The 15,780-nt window shown below is 36.9% G+C and overlaps 1 protein-coding gene across 1 annotated transcript in view; it reads left to right on the top strand.

Annotated features, from left to right (window-relative positions):
* Positions 1-4,107: 4,107 nt before the first annotated feature.
* The window catches only part of Slain1 (SLAIN motif family member 1), a 59,788-nt gene continuing 48,115 nt past the window's right edge, over positions 4,108-15,780 (top strand). The window contains exon 1 of the mRNA XM_015499329.2: positions 4,108-4,576. The gene's annotated coding sequence lies outside the window, so the exon portion shown is untranslated. The remainder of the gene's footprint in view (positions 4,577-15,780) is intronic.

Below are 15,780 nucleotides of genomic sequence, written 5' to 3'. Positions count from 1 at the left end.
TCTATGAAGCTTGAATACAAGGAACAGTGTTGGGTGAGGTTAAAATGGTACAACCAACACAGGAATTGGTCCTGTGAGTTCTGGCTTCATGTATTCTCTCTACATTATCCCCTTACATTAAAATGCAACACATCAGATATAGCAAATATTTTTCTGGTTTTTTTGGATTAGATATGAAATAGTCGATTATCATGAGATCTGCAAAAAGCCTTCAAATATTTCCATATTGCTACCACATGCTTACTGAAATTTATGGAAATAACTAATTAGGTTCTTGTCTAAATTTCAACTACACCTTGGGGATATATATATTTATTCCTCTTTTCTTTTAAAGATATTTCATTCATACTTGCAACCATTCATACTTACAACCAATCTGGAAAGCAATATGGAGCTTCCTTAGGAAACTTGTAATGAGATCACCATTTGACCCAGCTATCCCACTCCTTGGTCTATACCCAAAGGACTTAAAATCAGCATACTATAGTAATGCAGCCACATCAATGTTCATAGAAGCTCAATTCACAATAGCTAAACCGTGGAACAAACTTAGATGCCCTTCAATACATGAATGGATAAAGAAACTGTGGTACATATACACAATGGAATATTACTCAGTATTAAAAGAGAATAAAATGATTGCATTTGATGGTAAATGGATGAAGTTGGAGAATATCAAGCTAAGAAACGTAAGCCAATCCCAAAAAACCAAATGCCAAATGTTCTCTCTGATAAGTGGATGCTGATCCATAACGGGAGGAGTGGGGCAAGGGAAGAATGGAGGAACTTGGGAATGGGCAGAGGGGAGGGAAGGTGGGTAGGGTGCATGAGGACAGGAAAGATGGTGGCATGAGATGGACATCATTACCCTAAGTACATGTATGACTGCACATATTGTGTGACTCTGCATCATGTACAACCATAGAAATGTTTACATAGAAATGTAAAGTTATGCTGCAGTTGTGTACAATGAATCAAAATGTATTCTGCAGTCAGATAAACCTAATTAAAATAAATAAATTAATTTTAAAAATATTGCAGTGTTCCTTCGCTATGTGCTAGACACCATGTGGGGCACTGTGGGACCACATGGACCTCAGGATTGAGAGGATTCAACTCTACACTGTACGGATAAACAGGAATCTCTACTAAGAGATGTAAGAGTCACTCAAACACTGTGGTCTGAATTAACTTAAAAACACAGTTGGGGATCCTTGATCTTAGATTTACACATTGATGATTTCTCATTCCTTGGGGTAATTGGCTCTATGATCTTGAATTAATGTGGTGCTCATCGTAGTGACTGTCAGCTGCACTGATTTAAAATCTACATTTAAAATATGTGGGGATTATTTCAGAGAAATTTTACTCAAGGCAAAGGGTAAGGAAGAATATGGTGGAGCCATTAGAAACTGCTGAGAGCTGCTATCATTTTCATGACTAAACTTGGGCAACTAATCCAGCTCATCCATAAAACTAGGAACTGTTCTCAGATTTCCTGGGAGAAGTATATCTATATGTTTAAGAAGAAACTATGTTACTTTTGCCATTCTGTTGCTAGATCAATGATAAAATTGATAACTAAAATGTGTAGATACTATTAAGAGATAGATGTAAAAATACAAATTAAGTTTATTTTATTTCTTAAAATTACCTACAGTGAACTTAGTGTAATTCTAAAGTGTAATGAATAGGGACTACTTGAACAATATGCATTTCTTTCCCTGGTTTTTTATAGATTGCATATGGGTGTTTCCCATGCCTTGATGGTGTTTCATCTGTATCCTTAAAGCATAAAGTTTCTAAAGAGACATATGTATTCATTTTAATATCTTCTTTATAAATCTCTGAAATCACCTTATTACTTCATTTAAAATAAAAATAAAAATATTTAAATTGAGCAAATATGCATGCAATTCTTTCAAAGTACACAGCTTAAAATTGCATCAAAATAAAAAAATCAAGGCTGCTTAATTAAAACCATAACACCATCAACCTTTTAAATTATGTGTTGGAGAGACTGCATCCTGGAGATACCGGCTTGAAAACAGGGTGCATTTTAAGTGTCTTTGGTATGTGTATATACACACCTTTTCAGGTGTGGGGGAAGAGGGCTCTGATGGAAAATAATGATTTAAAATTTCTGCGAACATGAATTATTTCACACTTTCAAAGCAGGAATAGGGCAAGTTTGTCTTTTCAGAAGAATAATGCAGAATAGAAATGTAAAACAGAATATTTCCCCTCTTTTCTATGTTTAAATTTCAATGAGTGCTTTCTTTTAAAATAAGGAAAACATTCATGATAATTGTTAATTAGAAAACGCAGTTCCAAAGCTTGACTTCTGGTTGCTTGGATGTGTTCTATAGACCATACTGGGTAAATGGGGGAGGAGAGGGCTGTTTCTTTCCTTCATTAGAGTGCATAAATTTTGCAGTAAAAATGACTGCTTTTCTTTACATCTTAATTCTTGTTGTCCTCACTATGTGCCTATTCCCAATTTCTTTCGCTAATGTGGAACCCAGCAGCTCTTTGTTCTCATTGTGTCTGTCGTCTCTCTTTCTTTGTGTTGCAGGGATACTGCTACCCACATCTGCCACTGAGCATGCGGAAAAAACCTTCAATAGATTTTTTACTTAGGACTTTCAGTAGTATCATTCCGCTTCTCCAGGTTTTAGAAATAACCAATATATCCAAAAGAGAAGGAAACTTGGAAAGGTGATGGGAGATACAGGTGGTTGGGTGGTAGACTAGCAAGCTAGGACCCCAGGTAGGGAAGATCCGCGGTAGTTACCACATAAGTTAATCTAATTTATTAAAGCTCTCACCAACCAAGTTAAATGCAGAACAGCCACCCTGCACTGACAAAGAAGCTAGAGGTGTAAGTTGACATCTAAGAAGACAGACACAAATGTTTCTGAGCAGGAAGTCAGGGAGCCAAATCTAAAGCCAATAGATACAATGTGTTAACAGTTCAAGGCGGATTCAGTACATTGTAACAAAGATTGGTATGTTCAGTCCCTGAGCAAGGACATCCACCAGATAGTTGTATATCATCTGAGGATGAGAATCAGCAATGTGAACTTTTCTCATAATAGAATATCAGTCTTTTCTCTGTGTCACTTAAAATGCTAAGTAAACGTTAACTGAATTAAACTTGATTCAAATGCCTTTTGTTGGAAAAAAATAAAAAGAGATTTCCCTATGATTTCTGAAAGGTTAAGAGAAGGCTTGCAGGTGAGATTACAAAGTATGACGTTCTGAGATTTTGTTTTTGACGCAGCAAGTATGACTTTTATAGCTTGTACGTTATTTAACAGATGGAGTGTTAAACAATGTTGCTCATTTCTCCCGGTAACGATTAACTTCAGCCTTTTATGTTCACTGCTTGTATGACCAGTTCTAAGAACGATGTCTGGTTCAAAGGAAGTGCTCAAAGATATTTTGTCTAATAAATGTATGGATAGAATATGAAAAACCAACTATCTTTTTATGGTGACAAATATTGGTGGGAATAGTTAAAATTTGACTATTTAAGACTAAGCTCTCGTGATTTTAGTATTTAGCAGCTCATCATTCTCTTAGTGACAGGGATTTCTTCCTTTTTCTCTTCAGCCTCTTTTTTCTCACCATTTTGTTTCTTCATCACCAAAGGCTACATCTACGGGTCTAGTTTTTGGTTCTGGGACAATGTTCCCCAGTCTTTCGATTTTCTACAGGTTTCACCAGTTCGTGACTAATAAATATTGTTATTAAGCCTAACAGTGCTTTCGGAAGAGAGCAAACCAGAAGCCCAGCATTTTTCTAAGGTATGCACCTGCTTCGGCTTTTTAGCACCCCACCCCTGGGTCTGCGATCTGCATAGTGCGCTTTCGGCTGCAGGGAGGAAGTGCCGGTGGCGGGAAAGTTCAGGTCAAGTCCAATCAGGCACCTGGGAGTAAGTGGCTTGGGTGGGAGTAGTGGCCTTGGGCTCGGGTCAGCGCTGCAGGTCCTGCCCACCTCCCGTGGGCCTCAGCCCCAGACCGCTCCTCCACCCCCGGTCCCGCCCCCAGGCGCCCGCGCCCCGCCTCGGGGCCGCGGCTAAAACCCGGAGCCGCCGCGGCGCCCAAGGGACTGGAAGGANGCCGCCGCCCCGCACCTGCTGCTGCTACCGCCGCCGCCGCCCTCCGCGCCGCCCCCAGCCGGGGCCTGCAGCCCGTTGGGTCCACGGAGCCCCCGGCCGCTGCGACCTCCACCACTGCCCCGGGGGGTCTAGGGCTTGGGCTGGCGCTAGGCGCCGGGGGCGCCAGCCCTGGCGGCGGCTCCAGCCCTGCGTTCCCGGGAACCTACTGCCTACCCAGCCCTGCGCCCTCCCTGCTCTGCAGCCTGGCACAGCCTTCGGAGGCGCCCTTCGTCTACTTCAAGCCGGCGGCGGGCTTCTTTGGCCCGGGTGGCGGCAGCTCAGAGCCAGGGGCGCGGGGACACCACCGGGGGAAGCCACCGTGCCGCCCTCGCCGCCCCCCACACTGCTGGACGAGGTGGAGCCGCTAGACCTGGAGAGCATAGCAGCTTGGCGGGACGAGGACGACTACACCTGGTACTGACCACCTCGGCTCTATTCCCCAAGACCCGGGCCTCGGAGGTCCCGGAAACTGAGCGGAAGGGGGCATGGGAGGAGGGGGGGGGAACCTGGCGGATACCAATAACACCTCCTTCCCCTGCAGTCCGCGGGCCGAGTGACCTAGCAGGTGTCAAGCTGGGCTATGAAGCTTTTCACGAAGGCAGAAACCTGTTTTCTGATATCTCAGATTGGTCCATCGGGGGATGAACTGGTCTCCATCTGCCTGTGTTCTGCTTTTTGAGTCCCAAGCTCCTCGTTAGGGTTAACGGCAAAATCTCTGTCATCTTGCCACTCCATTCTAGTGTGTGTATAGTGGGGGATGGCTGCTAGACAGGTGGGAGTGGGTAGGGGTTGGCTTGTGTCTGCGACTGTTACTCTTATTTCCTTCCAAAAGAATGCTGGACAGGATTTGCTTACTGTCCCTCGTGGCAGCCGAAGCCGCCTAGTGATGGATCTCTTCCTAGAGATTCCTTCTTGCAGTTAAGTTGTGCAGACTGTGCCCTCTTTCTCTGCATTTTCATTGATGATGATTTTTTTTTTTCTTAGACTGACTTGCTTTTTAAATCTGCTGATGTCACTGGCTTTTCCATCAGGAATGGTGTCAACAATGAAGGCTTTTTGGGGAACAGAGTGAACAGGTTGAAGACACCTAGGAACCAAGGAACTTTAAGAGTTAAAATGTAGATAAAAGAAAATTGCTATTAGAGAAACTTCCTTTTCTTATTTTTGGAAACTTTTATAGTTGGTTATGGAAAACTTGAGACAGGCAACATTTATTCAATTGAAATTTGATTAGTGTGTTAACTTTCCGTGACCTAGTAATTTTTGGAGGAGGAAGTTATCAAATTCCATTATTAGGTGTTTTTCCTGATGCTCGTTCACAAATTGAGTCATTCAATCACTTCATATCTTTTTCTTGGTTCTGTATGCTTTCCTTGGCCACTAGACATACAGTGGGATAAGGTGGAGCTTGGGTTCATGCCAGGAAGTTAATAGAGATCTCCTCTGTGTAGCAGTGTCATGAAGAAGAATTGTGGTCCTTTTATCTGACACCATTCATATTTCTCCAAACTGGATTTTCCTTACTTTGTGTTCCTGTTGCATAATTGTACAAAAAGAAAACTGGAGATAGAGAACCTTATGATTTTTCTCTTGGGAACCAGTGTTCCTTTTCATTTACACTTTCATGTGACAAAGCACTGTAAAATACATTAGCTAATGGGTTTGATTCAAGGATTAAAACATCTAGAGCTGTAATCAGCATGTTCATCATTCTCCTTAATACTTTTTGGCAGCTCTGCAGATAGCTTAAGTTGTAAAAATTAAACAACACTTCTTGGAACTTTTAAGCCATTTTTAGACTCTGCACTTTATTTTTGTTGCTATAATGCCCAGACTTTATTTATACTAATTGTCTGATTATGGCACTAGAAAATGGTCTCTTGATGGTTCTTAGGTTTTCAATAATGACTGTAATCCCTTATCCCACTTTTAAATTATTTGAATAATTTAGTCCCTACTTGGCCTTTTTTGATGATGGTATACATAGACAGTGAAAGAAGCTTGTTTGTATTTTTGGTGGTGATATAGGAGAATAATCACATACTTTAAAAATATTATCATGTTTCCAAACTTACATTTAGCAAGAGTATTTGATTAGTAACTTAAACCATATTTAGTTTAGAATATTATATCTAGGCTTTTATTTTTTGTTCAGATAGCATTGAAGTAACTTTTTAAAAAACAAGTGGTGTTAACATTCATTCTTCAGATGGTTTGAGACAAATATAAATTAAAGTAGGTTCTATGAATTTCAAGTATGTAGGTGAATAAATTCTTTGATGCTTTACAAATGTTTCTATAGTCATGATACACTATTTGTAGATTATCTTCCTCAAAACGAACAGGAATAGATCACAGGTAGAAAAAGAATGGGATAATTAAGGTATTGGGATGGGCTTAAAAAAATTTGTTTCATCACAGTATTTTAAACATTAAGTGATTTTTGCATTGCAACATTTTGGTGTATTGACGAAAAAGTAATCAATGGGGTTTAATTTTTAAGGTTTAAGCCGCTGTTAATTCTTGCAGAGCACTGTAAAGTTCCTTTATTATTATAAATTTGTACATATTTCAGTTTATCCTGTGGTCTCACAATAGAGTGCTTTTCAATTGGATTCCCTGATATGTTTGCAGATGGCAATTAAAAAAAATCCTCTGCATATTAAGAAACAATCAGAGAGGATATATAGCACCCTGTTACTTGAAATCTATTTTAAACTGGAAGTGGGTATCAAGTCACAAGTAAAAGTTCATTTTCTTTTCTCCAGTCTACTATCATGCCTCAGAATTAATCCTGTTAACACTCTGTAGATCCTTCATGGTAAAAAGATAATTATCCAAATCAGTATACAAATATATGCATACCAGATTTTTTACACTTATCTTTTATTTAACATCTGTACATTTTTGTAAAAGTAGCTCCAACTCATAACAATTACATCATTGCTAAAGTAATAGTATTATGGAACAAGTTACTATTAGCTGTATCATCTAGTATTCATGCCTTTTTATGAAATCATTTAATGAAGTTAAACATTGGTATTTGATAATTTGTTTAGAATAGTACTTACTGCTAAAATGTCTTTAGGAAAGGGTTTACAAATGTATTGTCATTGAATAAGTATGTCTTTTCTAGTAAAGCCTTACGATATACTTTCATTGACTACTTGGACAAAATTTGGCTTTAGAATTATGTGTACATAGAATATTGTGAGTAATGGAACCAATTATTTCTCTTAACATTTTTTTTTTCTTAACCTTTAAGTAGTTATCTTCCAAAAAATGTTTAAAGGTGGATGCTACATGCTCATAATCCCAGTGACTTGGATGGACTTGAGAGGCTGAGGCAGGAGGATTGCAAGTTCAAGGCTACTGTGGCAACTTATTAAGACCTTATCTTAAAATATAAAGGGCTGGGGATATAGCTCAGTTGTAGAGTACTCCTGGGTTTAATTCTTAGTACTGTACACACACACACACACACACACACACACACACACGTTTAAGGAGAAATGCATGTTCTACTTCATTTTGAAAAGCTTTTTAACAAAATTTTCATATTTAAATATTTATCTCAATTGAGTTTGAAATGTTTACTTTTGCTTTAATACAACCTGCTTATCTTAGCACAGTGCTGCTTGAGTTAAATGTCACAGAAAAGTAGACAAGAGTTCCAGAACTTTAATTCCTAAGTCCACTTGCTATGACTCTGTAGTAAAAGTTTATGTCTTCCTGTACTGATTTCTCAGTTATTGTACTACTAATTTAAGAGTTCTTCTCTTTAGATGATGGTTGGCTAGAATGTATAAAGGGAAATTCTGAGAGTCAGAAGCAAATAAGAAGCCTTTTTAAAAGGACTAAAATCTTGATGCATACATGGGACCTGGTTTGACTGGATGGATTTTTTAATCTTTATGAAAGATATGTTAAAGATCTGTGTGTCTGCCTCAGTGTCACAGGATGAGAAATATTTGGATACAAGCAAAGGAAATCAGATTGTTAGGAGGTGGCAATGTGAGCCGTCAACTATATGGTAGACCTTACTATGGCCTGTTGCAGCTTCCTTATTTCAATGTTGAGGGACAGAAGCTGCAAGGTTATGTGATTTACATGAGCTCTTCCAGCTGGTTACTGAAAGAGTTCAGACTGAAAATCAGAGTATGGATCCAGATTGACAAGTGTTTAGACCACTGATATCCACCCCTGTCCCCCAAACTAAGTTGTGACCTACTAGTGGGTCATTAGGTCAATTGGGTGTATTTACCAGCATTTAAAAAAAAAATGAAGTGGAGTGGAATAAAAAGTTATAATTCATTGCATCACTCAACTTGTGTTGATTAAACATGTTTCAGTTTTACACATGTCCTGAGTTGTGTTATGGTAAAAGTTAAAAACATACCCATTTACACTGTTGAAAAGCACAGTGGATTTGGAGAAATTAGTTAAAAACAAAACAAAACAAAACAAAACAAAAAAAGCCAGCTCTCTGAAGAAAGTGTAGTGCCCTAGTAGAGGTCAAGCCTTTTATACCTCAGTCAAGAAGACATTTTTCTCTATGAGAAAATGCCAAGATGAAAATATGCTAGCCAATATAAAATACTGCCTTGTAAGGAGACTTTAGTGGAGTGACAATTAGCAGAATATTGAGACTTCTGTGAAGGGGATGTGGCAGGAATTTTGCCCAACTGGAAGGGACAGGAGAAAAGTTGTTAATTATACTAGAGAAAATAGTGATATATACAAATTAATGGAAATTTGATGAATGAGATATTCATCTTCCATGTGTAACATTAAGACCCCAAACAGCTGGCTGAAATCATTGCCAGTTCTTCATCAAAGCTGTTAAACACCTTGTACTATACATATGGCACAGCTAAATTAGCCCACCTAAACTGTTTTTTGCATAATTGATTTTTAGTGAAAAGACCAGAGGGTGCTTCACTTTCTGACAATTCTAATTGAAAATGCACAATGTTAGGAGCAAATGGACTTGACGGAAATATGAATATGTGTATTTTAAGTGAGTAACTTTGAAACCCTGTAATGAGACACTGAAATAGAAGTTTAGATCCTTCCCGTGGGATGAGACGGGTGGAGGGAAAATTTTCTGTAGAACAATTCAGCAACTAAAATTTGGACATCATGTGTCTCTTAAATAGCTAGTTGTGTTAGGTTTTTGTAGTGTCTGCCTAGTTTGATCCCATTAGGAGCTAGGGAATCAGAATGTGTTTATGTGAACAAGACTGGTTGTGCTCCTCAGTGCTGATATTTCAGCTTTCCTTAAAATGAAAGTTGGGGTGATTGAAGGCTCCTAAAACTGTTGAAAATTATCACAAATCACCTTTTAGTGTTAGGTCTACAAATACATATTTTGCTTCCTGTACTATTGGTTTTATATTATTTGCAGAAGGATAACTTTAGAGCCAAACATATTTTGGGAGTGGGGGGATAACTGAGGTTTCTGTTTTGTTTTGTTTTTAATGACAGTTGTAATGCTTGATTTGAAACATTCAGCATCATTAAAGTAGGTTTACATTAGTTTTGATCTCCCAGTGTCACCACATATATCAAGTTGGGGGTCCAGAATGTGAAATGTATGTAAAAGAAGGGGATTCTTTGAACAGGATAAACTTTTGACACTTTCTAGGCATGTGCTTTGGAAGTTACTGAAGAAAAGTTAAAGAAAATTACACTAATATTTCAAGTGATAGTTTTCTAATATGTGAAGAGTTCTGAAGTTTTCAAATATTGCTGGATTTCAACTCACCATCAATACCGTTAAGGAAACTGATGTTGCAAGAGTAGTTTGTAAGTCTCTAGGAGGTCTGTGCACTAGTAATGGCAAAATAGGATCTTATAAATGTTATTGTTGGTAAAGACAACAAGTAATGTGATTTTTGTGATCTTTTAGAAGGTTAGAATTGTTTAGGAAAGATACAGGAGATACAGATGGCAGCTCTAAGTCTCTAATCTTATGAACACTTTTGCTTCTGCTACATTCCCTATTTAAATCTTTTATCTTTACCTAGGTTTTACATTGCTTCTCTAATCTTGGAGATATATTCTACTCAAGGAGTTGGTAGCTACAGGATCTATTTATTTAAATCCTGTTCTTAGTCTTGTCATAGAAATAGTAGGCTTTCCTGGACATATTATTTGGAGACTTGACTGTTGGTGATCACTTCTGTCTTCATGCCATACATTTGTGTAATGCTTCTTCAGTTTTATCAAAATGATACATGACATGGTATGTAAGGTCAAACACCTTTTAGCAAGGTTTGTTTCAGAAGGCAGCAGTCCATGTTCCTGCCTACTTCCAAGTCTTTCATACAGGTATCACTTCATCCTATTTTTTTGCTATTTGTTTAGAAATGAACAGAAGTCTTTATCTTTAAAACTTACACATCTGTAGAAATTAATGGAAAATGAAGACTACAGCTTTCTTTCCTTCCCCTCTAACTGCCCTAACCTTTCCCCCTCCTCATAATGGCTTTTATAGATTTTCTTTTAATCATAGAATGAATGTCTGGATTACAATAATACCTGTTACTAGTTGAGTCCTGTTAAACATATGCTGCATTTATTTTCTCGTATTCTTTTGTCTCCTCTCTCTCCCCTTTACTTTTGAAAATTCTTTGTCACAAATTATTTTCTCAAACATTCCAGTGGAACCATAAAATTCATCAGTAAAGTCCTACACGTTTGTTAATCTCTTAAATGTGCTTTCAGAAATTTATTTTGTAGTGGTATCCCTTCTGAAACTCTTAGTCATGTTTCTTCCGTCTTTAGTGTTTGCTCACTAGGCTGGGTGCCTAGTGCTGTTGTCATGGGAATTTCTTCAGTTTCTCGCATATGTTGAGTTCCCTATTTAAATCCTTTATCTTTACCTAAAATAAGTGAAATATGAAAGCTATTGGAATCTGAATAGCTTTCTGAGAAAGCGGACACACATGACAAGCATATTTTGAGATTCTGCATATTTGAAAATGTCTGCCCTTGCATAAATTTTGTAGTTGGATTGGGTATGAAAATCTAAGCCAGTCATTTTACTTTTGAAGGCATTTTTTGGCAGTAATTTTTATTATGTTCTGGCTATTGAAGTCACTGTAATATGAATAACTTTGTAACTTTTTCTTCAGCTTTGTTTATCCCTAGTATTCTAACATCATGATATACCTTGGTATGGGTCTTTCTGTTTTTTATACTGGACATTTGTAGGTGCTTTTGTTCTGGAATCCCATGACCTGCCTTTAATTCTGGGAATTTTCTCCCTTCTTCAACTTGATATTCCAAACTCATTTATTGACACTTTTGCTTCTGCTACATTAGTTTCATTTTCTAAGAATGAACAATCTGTTTATTTTTAAATATTTATATGTGTGTATGAATGCAATATTTTCTCTTAGATGATATCAGTTATAGTTGTGTTGGTATTTTCATTTGTCCCTTGTGTGTTTTTTTCCTCCTGTGTTCTTTTTCTTGTTAATTTTTAATCTAAGCAATTTATGTGATAGGAGTATTCCATATATTAGGTATCATTGGTTGTCTATTCATAACCAAAGAAGGTATTGAAGTTGATCTAAAGATCCAGGTGGATGGAGCTCATTGACTGGTACAGTTTATCAGTAATTGAGAGGGTAACTAGAAGAAAATGTTGGAATATTTGAAACACAGAGGCAAGATGGTTGGTAGAAGATTCCTAGCAACAGAACATATTGACAGGAAATGCTGGAGATCATGGGCAGTGGTGCCTCAGACAGTAGTTTCAGGTGGTAGCAGAGTGAAACTTGAGAATAAGCAGAGGCTCAGAGACATGCATTGTGTGGGTAATAGGGAGCAAAATTGATTAAGTCTAGAGATAAGGAAGTACCACAGTTGATTGATTAGTGGCTCATTTCTGTTAGGACTGTGGCTGCTGCTTCTCTTTCTTTGAACATATGGTAGATGGTAGCTCTGAGTCTCTCATCTTAAGAATACTGAGGGATGGGAATCAGTTCCCAGTCCTTGTGACCATTTTTTAAATGCTTTACTGAAGTATACTTGGTATATCAACTGCACATATTTAAAATGTACAACTTAATAGTAATATGAATATACCCATGAAACCTTCACAGTGATCAAGATAGTGAACATACTTCAACACTTAAATTGACTGTGGCTCTTTGTATTCCTTCCTTCCTAATGCTGTTTAACTTTAAGACTAGTTTGTGTTTTCTATCATTTTTATATTGGTGAAATAATACAGCATGTATTCTTCATGGGTTTGTTTTAGTCTGGTTTTAGAAGTTTTATTCCATGAGTCAGTAGTTTTTTTCTTTTTTGTGTGTGGGAGCTATTATATTGCCTGGATAGAAACATGGTTTGTTTATCCACCCATCTTTTTTAAAAATATTTTTTAGTTATAGGTGGATGCAATGTCTTTATTTTATTTTTATGTGCTGAGGATTGAACCCAGTGCCTCACGCATGGTAGGCAAGCTCTCTACCTCTGAGCCACAACTCCAGCCCCAATCCACCCCATCTTTTGGTGGGTATTGGGTCGTTTCAATTTTTGGTTGTTAGGAATAAAACTATTGTGCATATTTATGTATAAGTCTAAATTTCTCTTGAGTAAATAAATAATGAGTGGCTGGAACAGAGAGTGAATGTGTGTTAACTTTTTAACATGCTGCCAAACTCTTTTCCAAAGTGGATATACCATTTTGCATTTTCACCAGCAGTAGAAATTTCAATTGTACCATGTGTTCCTCAGAACTTACTATGGCCAGTCTTTTTAATTTTAACCATTCTAATAGGTGTGTAGTAATATCTTATTATGGTTTTAGTTTGCATTTCTCAAATGATTAGCATCTTTTCATATCCTGTTTACTACCAACAGATCTTCTTTGGTGAAACATAGTCAAATCTTTTGCCTTGATAAAATTGATTATTGAATTTGCAGATTTTCTTACATATGCTACATACATGTTCTTCATCAGACACATGATTTGCAGTTTTTTTCTTCCCAGTTTGATTTGTCTTTCATTCTCTTTGTGTTTTTCAGAAAGCAAAGTTTTCATTTTTTTACAAGTCAATTGATAATTTTTTTTTCTTTTATGGATCATGCTTTCAGTGTTAGAATTGTATCTAAAAAATATTGGTTGGCAAAGCCCATCATACATGGTTTGCCCATCTATGGTTTCTAACAAAAGTGTTTTACAGTTTCAAATTTTACATTTTGACTCATCTATTTTGAGTTAATTTTGGATGTTGTGTGAAGTATGGATCAGAGTTTCCTTTAAACTTTTTTTTTTTTTTTTTGTATATGACCATCCATTATTCATTCTGTTCCAGCACCATTTGTTCAAAATGCTGTCCTTTCTTCATTGAATTCTCTTTGTACTGTGTTAAAATTCAGTTTTTTATTTATGTCTATCTCTGAATTTTATTCTTTCCCCATTGATCTCTTTATCTTTGTCGTACTAATCTGTACTTACGTAGTTTGGTCATAAGGCTCAATTACTGACAACTTTCCAACTTTGTTTTTAAACAGTTTGACCATCCTAGGATTTTTTGCCTTTCGTGTAAATTTTACGTTCAGCTTCTACATTAAAAAAAAAAAATTAAATCCTGCTTAGATTTTCATTAGGATTTAATTATATAGATCGATTTAAGGGGAAGAGACACTTGAACGATATTTAGACTCTCACTCTTAAATTTGGTATGTCTGGTTTAACATTTCAAGCATCAGCATAATTTACCATATTAACTAAAATGGAAAAATCATTATAATCTCAGTACTAAGCCAAGAAAAAAACATTTTTTTAAATAACAATTCCCAATGAATTGTAGAACAGAAGAAGATGTCCTTAGTCAGATTAAAGGCCCCATTTAAAAAAAAAAATCAGCATATTAGATAGTGTGCCCAATAGTAGAACAAAGTAAGGATATCTGCTTTCTTCTACCCGGCACTGAGATTCTATCCAGTGCAGTCAGACAACAGATAAAACATTGAGATTGGAAAGAAAAGCAAACCTGGCTTTATTCACGGATGGCTTAACCATGTTAAAAAAATCCGGAGGAATGTACCAAAAACCTTTTGTAGATTTAATAAGGAAAATTTTGCCCACAAGCATATCAAATGATTTCCCCTCAGGTTTTCTTAGCTGGGATAGTATCCAGGACTGGGCAAGTCACTAGGCAAAGGGCAACAGTGAATTACTGTGATTGGCTTAGCCTGCTTATTAGATATTCAGATTCTTTAACTCTACTCCAGGTTTACTGAATCAGAAACCAGGGGGCAGGGTATAGCCCAGTGATTTGTGTTTGAAGTATCAAAGTAGATTGAGAACAACTAGCCTGCACTGACTTTTGTTCGAACTAAGGTGAGGTACCCAGTACTGGACAAGTTGGGAGTCCATTAGTGAGGAAGGGTAGCAGGAGTTATAACCTACCTATGTCGTAGTAGGACTGTGGTGGAGCGCAGGAATATGAATTTGTAATTAATTTGTGTACTCTTAATGGAGGTAGGACTGTAGACCACACTATAAGGAAAATAATACATTGCAATTACCCTTTAATAGATTAAAAGAGATATATTTTGGAATCTTCACGTGTTAGCAAACTATGACCTTGAAGGAAATCAAGTCTGTTGCCTGTTTTGTATGGCTGGAAATATAGATTTTTGCATTTCAAAATAATGGAGAAAATTTTAAAAATGTAGACTGTGAAAATGATGGGAAGTTTATCTGTAAGTGAAGTTTATAGAGGCTCAGCCATGTTTATTAGGATTGCGTCCACAAAGCTGGGCATATGAGCTGGCCTTTACAGAGTAATTTATGAATTACTCTAAAAGGTAGGAGTTCTGTACAGAGTAGTAAAAGTAAAGTATTAAAGAACATAATTTCAAGAATAAGTGCTCATTAGAATTGTAGTTACTTTGAGGAGTATTACTTTTATGAGATAATTAGGATAAACTTAAGTTTAGCAAGGTCAATTACTAGAGCCAGCAATTGCAGGGAAGTAACTTTCTCCTCTTTTTTTTGAATAACTGCTGGTTATTTAAACTTTTTTATTTAACCTATCACTAAAAATATAAGTTTACCTTAGCATAGTTATGTCAATGAGAGAAAACCTTTACTGTAACTTGTAGTACCTCTGGGTAGTATTAAAAATAATACTACCTGTTATTATGCAATGGTGTAGATGGTGACAGTGAATTTTGCCCCAAACTTTTAAAGGTGTTTCTTTGGTTTTAATGAAGTAGTACATATCAAGTTTAGTGTAGATTTGAGATGACAGAAATATTTAGAGTTCAGAGAATTAACTGACTTGTGTTTGGACTTATTATTATTATTTTTTTTTAAAAAAAACATAACCAGAGTTGGCCTTGTGGCCCATGTCATGTTTACATCCATTAGCCCAGGTTCACATACAATTCTGCTTCAGGAGAATTAGACAACGTTCATTTCTAAATGTGTAAAATGATACTGTAAGATCCTCATGATGCCTGTTCAGTACCCAAAACCCTGATCTCCTACTCTGTGAAACACAGTTAAGGGGAAAATTGCTAGACCTATTTTTGAAATAGTACTCACCAGGCTTTGGAGAGAATCATTTCTGTTTGGGGATATTTGCCTG

Source organism: Marmota marmota, unplaced genomic scaffold (assembly GCF_001458135.2).
Source record: "Marmota marmota marmota unplaced genomic scaffold, marMar, whole genome shotgun sequence".
Lineage (NCBI taxonomy): Eukaryota > Metazoa > Chordata > Mammalia > Rodentia > Sciuridae > Marmota > Marmota marmota.
Note: the sequence above shows the minus strand (reverse complement) of the source record. Positions and strands in the feature narration are given on the sequence as shown.